Raw genomic sequence first — 13,475 nt, forward strand, 5'->3', positions numbered from 1 at the left:
AATCAATTAATGGGTTAGGTTAGTTAGTTTTACTGGAGCCAAACTCAGAAAGGACAGACCAAAACAGTTGTCAAACAATCTGCATGTGCTTATTCTTATGTATTTATTCTTGAGTGCATCTATATTGCAATTGATATATACCAAAAACAAATAGAAATTAAATTTAAACTCTGATAATAATAATTGTTAAAGGGGTTTGAATAGGTATCTTAACATTCAATGTTTCAATATATGTAATTTAATATATGAAAACATCAAATTAGTAGAATAATGTTTCTCTTTCTTGAGATACCAAACAATAAAATTTCGGTTCAGAGACATAGATGATGCACTACCTTCGTGCACTGATTAACACAAGAATCAATTTATATTTGATTTATCATAGGTTAGCTGGCTATATAATTTCACGTATTAATTAATAATTTAATACTACCAAGACTATTTTAGATGAACAAGGGGATCATGGGCTTCTTATTTTGTCAGTGGGATTTCACTGTGCAGACAATTTCAAACGTGGGGAATAGTAGGTCAAGTTAGAGGCCACTAAAAGAAAGAAAGAAAAAAGATACAATCCAAATTTTGCAGAGCTTATCTTATATGGGAAAAAACATATACTCCACTTTATTTAATTAGTAGCAAGAATAATTGTAGAAGATGAAGGCTGTAGTGGCGAAGGATCTAATCATTGAGTGAGGGACAGATGTAGCTTTGCATTTCTTTATATTCATTTTAAAAACCCTAAAATTTCCGTATTTATACTGTACAAATGAGTCGGATTTGGAACATCATCCACAAAAGAAAAGAGAATATTTATCTTGTGCAAAAAATTTAGATGTATTAGTGTCTGAGATCAAAGGTCTCAGGTTCAAGTCCTCCGTGGCGTGATCTTTAAAATTTATGTTCATTTACTTATAAAACAGAGAAGAGAAGATATTACAGTACTCCCTCCATTCCAACTAAATTGAGACATAATTTTTTTGGCACGAAGATTAAGAAATTGTGTTGAAAATTAGGAGAGATGAATAAAATAGGAAAGATAAAGAGAGAGTAAAGTAGATAGTGTAATAAAGTGAGAGTGATAGGAGATTTTTTTTTGTTAAAAAATGAAATGACTCAACTTAATTGGGATATCCCAAAAAAAATACGACTTAACTTAATTAGTTGGGAAAGAGGGAATACATTTTTGCGTGAGTTTGAAACTTTTGCACAACATAAAAGCATAGAGGAATTGAAGATAACAACAAAAGGAAAAAAAAAGCATACTAATCCCAATTGATGGTTAGATGACACCGACAAGTTTCCTTCACATATTTGTTTCTTAAATCCATCATTATATTCATTACAAACGAAGAATGTAATTATAAATGTGTAGCATAGTGTAGTCCTCAAATTTCACTTATCCTAAACATCTTCAACAAAACTATCTGATGGATCCGCGAATTTCTGATGTTAGTAAATGCTGGTAGAGAATGAAGATTACGACACAAAGAATTTACGTGGTTCGATTTACTGAAGTAAATCTACGTCCACGGGAAGAAGGGAGGGCAAGATTGTATTGCTTGATCTGGGGTTACAGCTTACAACACAGACTTGCTATATGGTATTTTATCTCTAGAGAGCTTAACCTTTTTCTATCTGATCTAAGTTCTATTTATACATTGAACTAAGATCGTGGTTTGCAGCCCCACTAACAAGATCGTGGGTGAGCAATAACTGCTCAATAACTGCTTCGTACCACTAAATAGATCGTGGGTATAGCGGAGGTCGTGGAGGCTTTTCATGAGTCCACTAACTCCTAGTTCGGTCGAATGCTGAGACCGAACTGCTGGACTTTACCGATCAGCTCTTGCCGATCTGAGAGGAGAGCTTGACTGGTCGGCTTTTACCGAGCTGTAGGCTGAGTCCGAACTCTTTGGTCGTGCCGAACTCTTTGGTGCCGAACAGATACTCTTTCTTGGGCTCTGGGCTGATGGGCCGTCACTGTTATTGGGCTTGCCATTAGGGTTTAGTTCGTACCCCATCACTACCCCCCCGAAAAGCGAAGTGAATCACTTCGGCGAGGTGAGTCACTTCGGCATTCTGGATAATGGTAAGGGGGAGGCTGACGTCAGGGGACGTGCCTTGCGCGTGCCTGCATTAAATGCGACAGTAAAATCCGGCCGTTGAATCCTGAAAAGGTGGGATTCGAAACAGCGCAACGATCTCGAAATCTTTCCCGAATCTGATAAATATGCTCTTTCTTCCTCATTTGAACACCTTTGCTGTTGCGTCTTCTATACTCTCTCTTTCTCGAGAAATTTTCTTCCGCTTTCAAGAGCTTCTTCAGACTTTCTTCACCTTCAAAAAGTAAGAAAAATGTCTTCTTCTTCTTCTTCTTCGGAGTCGGGTAGCGGTAGGAGAGGCGGTAAGGGGTCTTCTGGCCGGAAAGAGTCCGGGGAGAAGACCGTAGAGTATTTCCATAGTATTTTGAGTAAGGATACTGTGGTATCCCTACCCGAAAAATACTTTTTTCCTGGGGGGAGGGCGGTGGTACCTGACGGTGATCATAGGGCTGACTCCCCGCCGGAGGGTTACGCCACCGTGTACGAGGCCTGCTTAGAATGCGGGCTTCGTTTCCCCCTCCCTTCTGCCTTTATAGATTTACTAGATTTTTTTCAGCTTCCTTTAGGCCAGGTGACTCCGAACTCTTGGAGGCACTTGTCGGCCTTCGCTGCCGAACTCCGTAGGTTAGGAAGGGATTTGTCTTTGAAGGCGATCCTTAAATTCTTTCAATTTAAGAGGAAGGGGTCTTGGTTTTACTTGATCCCTGTACAGCCTTTAGGGCCTTTTGTAAAACGAAGTGGCCGAAGTGGCAAAACCGCTTCTTCTATTATGATAGGACCGCGGCTCCTAGTTTTCCTTGGAGAGGGCCGAAGTCCGTTATCCGTCATCCTCGGCCTGAACCGTTGGACGAGCTCGATGGCGAGCTCAACAAGATTCCCATAGTTAGGAAACAATACACGGAGTCTGAGCTCGTCAAGGGCGACGTCGTGTTCGACATCTCGTCTTCGGACGAAGAGGCCGAGGGTGAGGATTTCTCTTTATCTTTATGCTCTACTGCTTTAACGAAGAAAATCTGACTTTGCTTTCTTGCTGTTTGGCAGTGTACATGCTGAATAAGGCTATCCGAAAGTCCTCCGAGCTTGTGGAGCCGGAGAGGCAGAGAGCCCCTCGCTCGGCATCTGAAGCCGAGAGAATCCGAAGAGGCAAAAAACTCTTCTTCGGATCCGAAAGTGCCGGAGTCGTGTTCGGCTAAAGGGAAGGGGAAATTTCATGAGTCCCCAAGAGTGCCGGGAAACCTGGTCATCTCCGAGGTGGTTGCAGACATCCCGGAACACGTCCCTGAGCCTTTTCAATGGCCGACAAATTTTGTGGAGGTAAGCTTTCTGACTTGGCTTCTTTTCCACATTTTTTGATGGCCATTCTGTTGAGTTTTTTCCTTGTTCATCTTCAGAGAGCCAAGCTCGTCTCCGTGGAGCTCTCCAAAGCATCCCACGACTACGAGAGATGCAGAAGAAGTTGCATCTTGCTCGTAGTCTGGCCGAACAGGCTGAGGCCAAATTTGAGAGGGCCGAGCTGCTAGGATCTCGGCTCAGGATGAAGCCCGGTCAGCCAAAACCAGCTCATCATCCTGCAAGAGCAGACGAAGCACACCGGAGGCTCAGAAGGAGGCTGCCGCCGTGGCTGCCCAGGGGGAGGCTCTCCGTGTTTACACGGAGAAACTCTTTTTGAGCAGCCAGTTCTCGGCCTTTGTCGGTAGTCTGGTAAGGCTAATTACCGATAAGGGCGAGCAGGGGGCCGACGTCGTGCTGCCTCTGTACAGCCGTGAGATAGCAGCTCGGCTTCAGAATCTGCCGCTCCTTGAGGAGCTCGCTTCATCCTCGGTCCTGCTTTCTGCAGACCGAGTCCGGAGTTGTCGAGCTGATCGGACGAGAACCTGGAGGCTATCTTTGCCTCCGTGGGACCCGTTTCACCCGCTTCGACTTACAACGGAGAGGGTGAGGCCGAGTCGCTGGAGCTGGAGGCCGAAGTCGAGCGGGCCGGGCATCCGGAGAAGGAAGCCGATCAGGAGGCGGAGGCGAGGCCGGCAGGATGCGAGGCCGAGGCTGAGGTAGCTCAGGAGAAAGAAGCTGAACCAGACCAAGGAGCCGGAGACGAAGCTGGCGGAGTATGATTTCGTCTCCCTTCTCTTAGTCTAGTTTCTTCCTTGTAAAATGGCCTTGAAGCCCTCCTAGTGTAAAAATTTTCCTTGTGAATGAAAAATTCTCTACACTTGTCTTCGTATAGCTTTTCGTACTCGCCTTTATTCCTGTTGTATTTTACTATCTGCTCGGTACAGCTGCCGAACTAATATAGCTGCTTTGTACTCAAGGAGATGGAGATACTTCACTGGAAACGACTGTACTCTTCGGCTTTAGACGAAGCTGAGAAAAGAGCTATAGCCGATCAGACGAAGAATGACGAGCTTCTGGCTCGTTTAGTGAAGCTGGAGGCCGATAATAAGGACTTAGAGTCCGATAAGAAGGATCTGGAGGCCGAGCTGAATACGACCATTGCTGAGAGGACTGCGTACGAGGATTACATCCGTGTGCGCGGGGGAGTGACCATATCAGATGTTCAGAGTCGAGTTGACGAACTGTGGGAGGAATATCATGTACTCCGGAGGAACAATGCGCTGGAGAGCTCGGCTTGCCAACAAGTTGTGAAATCATTGCGGCGCTGGGCTTCTCGGTACAACATTGTTCTTTCTCGGCGCCCCTCCATAGAAAGATTCCTTCGGCATATCGTGCCAACAGATGCTCGCACTCCAGATCAAACCTCTGGTTCCCTTGTTCAAAATCCTACTCCCAGTCAACAACGAACTCCGGAACAGCCGGAAACGTCAAGACGAGAACGGGCTCAGGAGCAACCGGAATCGTCAAGACAGGGACGGACTGAAATTCGCCGAGGAGTTGTGACTATGAGCGAGCAAGATCAGCAGATGCTTATTGCAGAGACTCTTCATCGCCGAGGTGTTAGGACTTCTCGGGCTCGGGGAAGAGGCGTTGGGTCGAGGATAGCATCTCGTCGACCTGCTTATTCTTCATCTGCTCGAACAACCGAACTCGGCTTCCAGAGGATTTTGCAGATAGGTGGCTTAACTTCAGCAACCCTGGACAGTAGAATAGTCCTTTGTAATAGCGTAACGCCATTTTGTAGGGTAGCGGAGTTGTATGCCGAACAAGATTTGAAAAATGAAATTTTGTTTTTCGCTTCTAACACTGTATTTACAGCTTAGCGAAAAATTTCATCGTACTTGTCCTTCGGTCTTATGAAGTAAACTTCTTTGACCGGACTTTGGTCCTTGGTCTTATGAAGTAAACTTCTTTGACCGGACTCGTCTTTGGTCTGATGAATCTTCAGAGACAAACCGTCTCTACTAATATATGGGAGAGTTGAATAAGAAGACGTACGCTGCAGACGATATGGAAGGAATCATTTGGGATGTTTCCTAATAGACGATGAGGTTCGCGGCATATTGAGTGTGTCAAACCAAAGGACATTGACCACCATTTATCACCGCGTTGATTGAACGAAGGAGGCAGAGACTAACACGTTTCACTTTCAAGTAGTTGAAGCGACCGTGACATTGGAAGACGGGAGGTCTTATGGGCCTCAAGTTGATGGTGTGCTTTGACGGGTTACATCCCCAGGATGTCAACTATTGGATCCAACTTTCTCTGAATTATCTTGGATTTGTATTAGATACAGTTGAGTTGAAAGAAATGGTTTGGAAACAGATAAACTTATCAAATCAACTAATGATTGAATTGAGTGATAAACACGACCACTATATAAAATTCCAACTAAGGATCGTGTTCATCACTCAATTCAATCCTTAGTTGATTTGATAAGCTTGTCCGTTTCCAAACCATTTCTTTCAACTCAACTGTATCTGATACAAATCCAAGATAATCCAGAGAAAGTTAGAACCAATAGTTGACTGGGGATGTAACCCGTCAAAGCATCACCGTCAACTTTGAGGCCCCATAAGACCTCCACGTCTTCTAATGTCACTGTCGCTTCACCGACTAGAAAGTGAAACGTGTGAGTCTCTGGCCTCCATCGTTCAATCAACGCGGTGATAAGATGGTGATCAATGCCCTTTGGTTGACCACACCTCATTATGCCGCCGAACCCCATCTCATCGATTACTGCCAAAACACGCAGATGTATGGAAACATCCAAATGACATTCATATATTTTCAGTACGTCTTCTGATTCAACTCCTGCCCATATATTATTAGAGACGTGTTGTCTCTGAAGATATAATACGGAAGGGTCCTAAGGACCACATAAGAGTCTTCGATGAAAACTTGAAGATGATACCATAATTCATCGACACAATATTCACAATTCAAATTAAACAATACACAAACCTAAACAATTTCAATAATTAGATATTATTTAAGCCAATATTATAAAATGGAACACCAATATCAAATAATACACAAATTCACCTACAAAAAATTATAACACAATTCACCTACACAACATTAACAATTCAACTAAACAATCTATCATTATATAAAGTGACAGTTCGTGAAACTTTTCAGAAATACAATTCTATCCTTTTTGGCGGGGAAAACTGTTGATAATTGTTCACTCAATAAAAATTACTCTGCACAAAACTTTAAGACAGAGCATGGCATGGGATATTGTGAAAGCCTTTTATTTTGGGGAGCATGGCACTGGTACTTATGCTTGCATAGGTTTTGTAAAATCAACTCATTTTCAGAATTTTAAATTTGTTTTTAATTCAATTTATACCTGCACTTTAAAAATACTAAAAAATACCAAGAAGAACCTGTGATATAAGCATCATAGAATTAAATGACAATTTTACACGCATTAAAAATAAGTAACTTAGATAATAAAATCAGAATTATAGAACATGAAAAATTAGCAAGATAGATATAGAGAGAGACCGAGATAGAGAGAGAGATGGGGATATATATAGAGAGAGAGAGGGATAGATTACAGCCCTTTTGTAGGATCGACATAGGTTGTAGTAATTATACTATTTTCTATTACCAATATATTTTCCCCATATTTCCAAAGCTCATATTGATCCATTTGTCCCTGATAATAAATGCAACATATATTAGTAATCCATGTAAGTCATTTCTTTAAATAAAATGGAAAAAAAGTAGAAAAACACCATTAAATTCAGTAATATTACCTGCAAAGCATTAAGCAATTAGTGTATGAAAGATTATAATGTCACTATAATGATTAGTACATGAAATTTATTTCGAACTATTGTGAAATTTCTGGCAATTCAAAAAAATACAACCTCTCAATCTTTTCTAAGTCTTAATGTTATTTACTAATTGGATTGAATACCTAATCTACTTTATGATCAGGAAAGTGATTGAATTAGTAACTTGCTACTGATTCTATCTGAATGGCAGATTAATAAAGTAATCTTAGTTGTAGTGCGCTAATTGCAAGATGTAGTATTATGTGTTTAATATTTAAGTATATGTAGTTAAAGAAGCATACTTTAGCTATATTCTGAAAAAAATTTAAACATGGATGATATAATTCTGACTAGGTATAGTAATTAATCTGTACCCATTAGATTGAGATGCAAAAACTATAACTGAGTCTCATTTAGTTATGATGTATTAAAAGAAAAGAATTTCATACCTATTCCGTTATGTGATGATGAAATAGAATAGCTTTGAGCCCCCAAGTCTGACATGTCATGTATGCTTTTCCTTTTCCTGCATATGTGAAAGGCGGCTAATATTTCATTAGGGTTGAGTTGTTTTTTTTAACCTCAAGCAACCATATATATGGAAATTTATATAATCTAAACTCACACATGTAAAACATTGCAATAAGCTCTAATTATTCATATTTATTTTTCTGCTATAATGACTCACTTAATCAAATTCATATTTAAATACTCAATCTCTGTTGATTTGGGCAGAAAAATATTTGAGGAAGCTGAATAAATATGTACTATTACCTTTTGTATAACTCTTCTCTTCCTACGGTTTGTTTCATGCTAGAGTTCAATAGGTGTTCATACGTGGATCACACCTGTGCTCTTTTGTAATCATTGTTTAGACACCAGCTGTCACCACATTTGTGTCTCTCTCCTTTTCCTCTAATGTGAGAGTCTGCTGCTCCAGATCGTGTCTTTCTCCTTCTCCTTTATTGAGAGAGCAAGTTTTATTTCTCTCTCTATTTCCTTCAATGATAGAGGCGGCTGCTATCTCTCTAGGGTTTCATTTATTCCTTTTGATATTCCTATCAAAGAGTGTCCTTTAAATACTACAGACTCTTTAAATACTACAGACTACAATAAATGAGATATTAATGTATACAGAAGGCCCAATCAGTGAATATTAATGTATACATGAAATTTATTTCGAACATAGTAGATTTCTAGCCGTTTAAAAAAATACAACCTCTCAATCTTTTCTATGTCTTAATGTTATTTTCTGAGGGTATTTTACTTCACAATCAAATGTAATGCTACTGATTATTTTCTGAGGGTATTTTGCTTCACAATCAAATCTAATACTACTGATTAATAGTATTGAAACACCTAATCTACTTTATGCTCAGTAAGTGAAATTGAATTAGTGACTTGCCACTGATTCTCTTTGAATGACAGATTAGTATTTGTGATTAATATTTAAGTATATGTAGTTAAAAGAAGTATAATGAAAAGACTTATTTATTAATAGATTTTTATGACAGACTATATTAATTTTGTTATTTGGAAGGCCTTTCTAATTATTATGTTTCTTGGGAACCTAAATGACTTTTTTAAGAGCATGCTGGCCATTTTTTACCCTATAAATACCCTTTCCTAACTGCTTCTACAATCACTCACCAACCCCTCACAACTGAAAACACTTAACTGAATCAGCACACAAACTTGGTGGAGTTTCTTTTCAAGTTCTTATCTGCATTCCCTTGATTGAATCTTCTTTATATATTTCTTCCTATTTCTGAAATGCACTTATCTGTATAGAAGTTAGTTTATGATATATAGCTCCTGTAAATACTCAGCTAGGAAAAATGAAGAATGTGTTTTTCTTACCATTTTGTCATTTTTGTAGTATTGGTTGTTTTCCTATTGTTACCACATCTTCTTGACTTTCCTTTTCTTCCTTTTTTATGACCCTCTCAGTAGCATAATTCCTGCACAAAAATGGTCTTTATTTACTGTTACAATTCATCTTCTGACATTATATGATTTCCATCTGATTGAATAGATTGTGGAGTAATGTCTCCTTTTGTAACATGCTTAAACAATCTTTCCAAGGCAATCACTACCTCCACCATTAAAGTACTCTACCATTAAAGTAAGATGTGTCTGTAGGTATGAAGGGGTTCCAGAGGATAAAAATGATAACAGCCTAGAGTGTGTTTTGCATGATAATGTGGTATGATCTTTTTTCTACCAAACCAGTGTTGTTAGGGTCGCGGGTCGGTCCGGGGCAATGAGGCTGGACCCCGGGTCGCGGGGCGAGGGACCCACGAATCGGGGCGAAAAATTATTTATTATTTATATATTAGTAATACTAATGATTAAAGATAATTCACTATAATATAAATACTTATATTTACATAGGAAAAAATATTTTTAAAGTTCAATTTTGACATTGGTAGAAAAGAATTATTGGAGGAATTATAATCAATTTACTTATTATAATATTTAATTAATGGATTTTAAAATAGAGTCATTTTGGAAAAAGATGAAAGATTGGAAGAATAATAAATTATTATTTATTTATCTTCATTTAAATAAACATAATTATTATTTTAAATCTCTTCATTTAATCATAAAACATATTATCAAATAAACATGTTCTAAAGATTACTAAATTAGCTTTATATAAACCTAATATTAAATTATAAATATAAGAAATAATAAAATATGTTACTTATACAAATAATAACAATAGAAATAACACTAATTGATGGAGTACAATAAGTCAAAAAGCAATTTCATTTCCCAATGTAAACTCACTCTCTCTCTATCATCATGTCTTCGTCTCCATCTCCCCTCCCTCTTTTTTTCTGTGTAAAACAAAAAATCTGCAGGGCCGACGGCAACAGGTAAGCCCCCGCCGCTAGTTCCGTCTCTCGCTCCAGTCGCCCCGACCGCCCAGAGCGCGCCCCGACGCCGCCACGTATCTCGCTCGGTTCACCCATGTGGGGCGAAGCCGGCCTCGATCATGGCGACCCGCGCCCCGAGCGCGCCCTGGGCGCGTTTTTGACAACACTGTACCAAACAACTATGCTTTTATTGTAAACTAAATGGAACTAATTATTAATGTCTTTTGTGTTACAGGGGACAAGAATCCAAGCATCATTCAGTCCATGTTTATGTTATCTCCTGTAAATTCTCAGCTACATGATTATGCAGTTATCTAAGTTGAATTTGTCATTAAGTCCATGTTTATGTTATCCTAATTTCACAATGTTACTAATAGTGCTAAATATTTTGCATATGTAAAAACTCATTTTACAATGTAGTTTTCTTACCTTGAATCTGCCATTGCCTCCATGCTCATGTCATCTTTTTTCAAGTCATGCTTCCTTTGATTGATATTTTTGTAGATCAGTCCCTGCAATCAGTTTGTTGTTATATTATTGTTTTTCTGTTTCTAAATTTACTATGTTTCTGGTTATTTTAAATTAGTAGCATTAGCTACTGTTTAATGTCATTTACCTTTTTTACAGTTTCAGTTATATGCATTCTTGGTTCTTTTCCTGCCACTTCTTTTTACAATCCATGTACATCATCACCTGCAAAAAGTTTTAAGATTATTTTCTTTTATTTAGAAATATAAAGATAAAAATAATACCCCTCAGAGTGTGTTTTGCATGATATTAAGGTAGTATATTCTTTATTCTACCAAACAACTGTGCTTTTATTTTAAACTAAGTTGAATAAGTTATTAATGTATTTTGTTTTACAGGGGACTAGAATCCAAAGAACACTCCTAATAATATTACACAGAAAATGGCCTCTCCAGTTAAAAATTTACATATTTTATTCTTTAACAATGAAAAAGTAAAAGAAGCAACCAATTTGGAGAGCTATTCATATCACAACTCTATGTCTAGACCTTCAAGTTCATGTCAGTAATTGCTCAAGCCTTTGTCATTTGTTTATTTTTTGTATATCCTCATTTGCTAGCACTTGCAAAGTAATGTATGAAAAATAATGTTAGTATTGATAAAGACCTTGGTTTTCTGACAAATAAAATGTCAACCAATATAAAGTTCCATGACATCTATTTAATCCACAAATAACAATTAAAATGTGAAGAAATGGGTTCTGTGACATAAGTACCTAAATTAAATGCAATTAGTGTTCCTAATATGAGCATAAATTAATCTGTTAAAAATGGCTCTAGGGTTAACCTTTTCTGGATTTGTCGGCTTTGATTTTGTCATCCTTTTTCCATTGTTGTCACGATTTTGAAGTGTGTGGCAGAGAATCATAGCTGCTGCAATATTATGAGATCTATTCCTAGCAAACATTTTTATATTGAAATTAATTGAATAACTAAACATGCAATTAAAAACTAAAACTTATAATTCCAGAGTGAACAATTGTTTACCTTTTTCCTGGTTTCGGAGAGGTTCTTTTGCTGCCGACGTGGTAAGGTTTCGAAGAAAACCTTCGGTGACTTCGGATTGTGAAGGAAATTCAAACTGCAATCGGTGTGAAGCCGTCACCGATTTGGTGTTTAATGGAGTGTAGGCACCGTCCTCCTCCTCTGTTTCTCCGTTTACGACGGAGGAGGCGGCTAGAAGGTAGAGGAATTTGGGTTTCGTCGCACAGATTTTTCGCCGATTTGTGGTTCAATGGAGTCCTTGTGTCGTCCACCGCCTGAGAACGAGCCATTTTTCGTCGATGGAGGCGTGGAGAAGGTGGTTGAAATTAGGGTTCCCGTCTGATGCGGCGCGCATACAATGTGACAAAGATCTATATACTCCTATATTTTTATATATAGTATCGTATTAAACACTAAGTTTTGTTAATTATGCTTATAATTTATTTAGTTTGATAAGTTATGTAAGTTTGTTTGAAATATCGTATGGGCCTATAATTAGTATTATTAACATGAGAAGTTGGGCTTCTCAATTTATTTTTTTGTCTGGGCTTCTGTTTATAATTGAGTTGGGCTGTGAGAAAAAACTATTACAAAAAACGATCCATTTGTTATTTTATGATTCAATTTTAAAACATGGGCTTTTGAGTAATTGTTTGCATGATCGTGCCATACTTGCTCATACTTTAGAGGTTGTTGATGAGGTTAACCAATTCATGATGTCGTTGGATCAGTGTCAGGGTCGAGTTTATTTGAGTTCTGATAGTATCTCAAACTCAGATTTGACATCAAATGGCTTAGCTGAGATACATTCTGTTGAATTTTTGATAAGTTGAAGTGTTCAGGTACACCTAATCATGAATTGTTGTTGAAATTGGTACTTGGTGATGTTGTTGATGTGTTATGGATTGTGTGAATGTCGCGATGGTGTATTAGTTGGAGTGTGTGTGTTTTATTTTAGATGTGATATTATTGGTTGACTGTAATTACCTTGTGATGTCATGTATTGTCATAAAGTTTGATTCCCCGTCTTCATACCATCTGATCCAAGGTTGCCATTCAAATTCCAACGACGACAATTTCCTTTGGATGTGTCGTATGCAATGACCATTAACAAAAGTCAAGGTCAATCTCTATCTCATGTTGGATTATTTTTACGAAAACCAGTCTTCAGTCATTGACAGTTGTATATTGCTATATCTAGAGTTACGAGTCGTGGAGGTCTAAAGATATTAGTTTTGTGGAGATGAGATGATAATAGAAGCGATGCTACTGTTAATGTTGTTTATAAAGAAGTTTTTCAAACTTATGAACTATTGGTTGGTTTGTTGTTGTTTTCTAATTTTTCTCTTTAATCTTTACTCAAATAACATGTTCTTTATTTATGTATCTTATTCTAACTAACTTATACTATTTGATCATTAGTCATACATCTCTTATTTGTCGTTTATTTTACTTCACTTATATCATAAATTAAAATTGTATAAATTGATTGCCGAATATGAAATATTTCAGTTATAGTTGATGAGTAAATTCGTCATTTAGTATAAATGTTTTATTTATAATCACATTATGTTTTTATAAATCTTTATATTATTTTTAATTCTTAGTTTCTATATTTTATTAAAATTTACATTTATTATTTAAAAATTATATGCCCCGTGCATAGCACGGGTGTAAATACTAGTTTTAATAATTTCTCACTATTGAACCCAATATCAAATAATGTAACACCTAAACCCAAATAATGCAACACCAATTTAAAACCCACATAAATCAAGTTGCTCAATTTTTAAGCTAGAA

At 37.7% G+C, this 13,475-nt stretch overlaps 2 long non-coding RNA genes across 2 annotated transcripts; one reads left to right on the forward strand and one right to left on the reverse strand.

Moving 5' to 3' along the window:
• Window positions 1-8,229: 8,229 nt before the first annotated feature.
• Window positions 8,230-10,678, reverse strand: LOC121778573. Its single transcript, XR_006045695.1, has 3 exons — window positions 10,594-10,678; window positions 9,143-9,243; window positions 8,230-8,340 (listed from the first exon to the last, which is right to left on the reverse strand). It is a non-coding gene; the product is annotated as an uncharacterized LOC121778573 (long non-coding RNA).
• Window positions 9,250-10,601, forward strand: LOC121778574. The gene is made up of 2 exons (XR_006045696.1): window positions 9,250-9,488; window positions 10,400-10,601. It is a non-coding gene; the product is annotated as an uncharacterized LOC121778574 (long non-coding RNA).
• Window positions 10,679-13,475: the final 2,797 nt, after the last annotated feature.

This window comes from Salvia splendens, chromosome 19, assembly GCF_004379255.2.
Source record: "Salvia splendens isolate huo1 chromosome 19, SspV2, whole genome shotgun sequence".
NCBI classification, from domain to species: domain Eukaryota; kingdom Viridiplantae; phylum Streptophyta; class Magnoliopsida; order Lamiales; family Lamiaceae; genus Salvia; species Salvia splendens.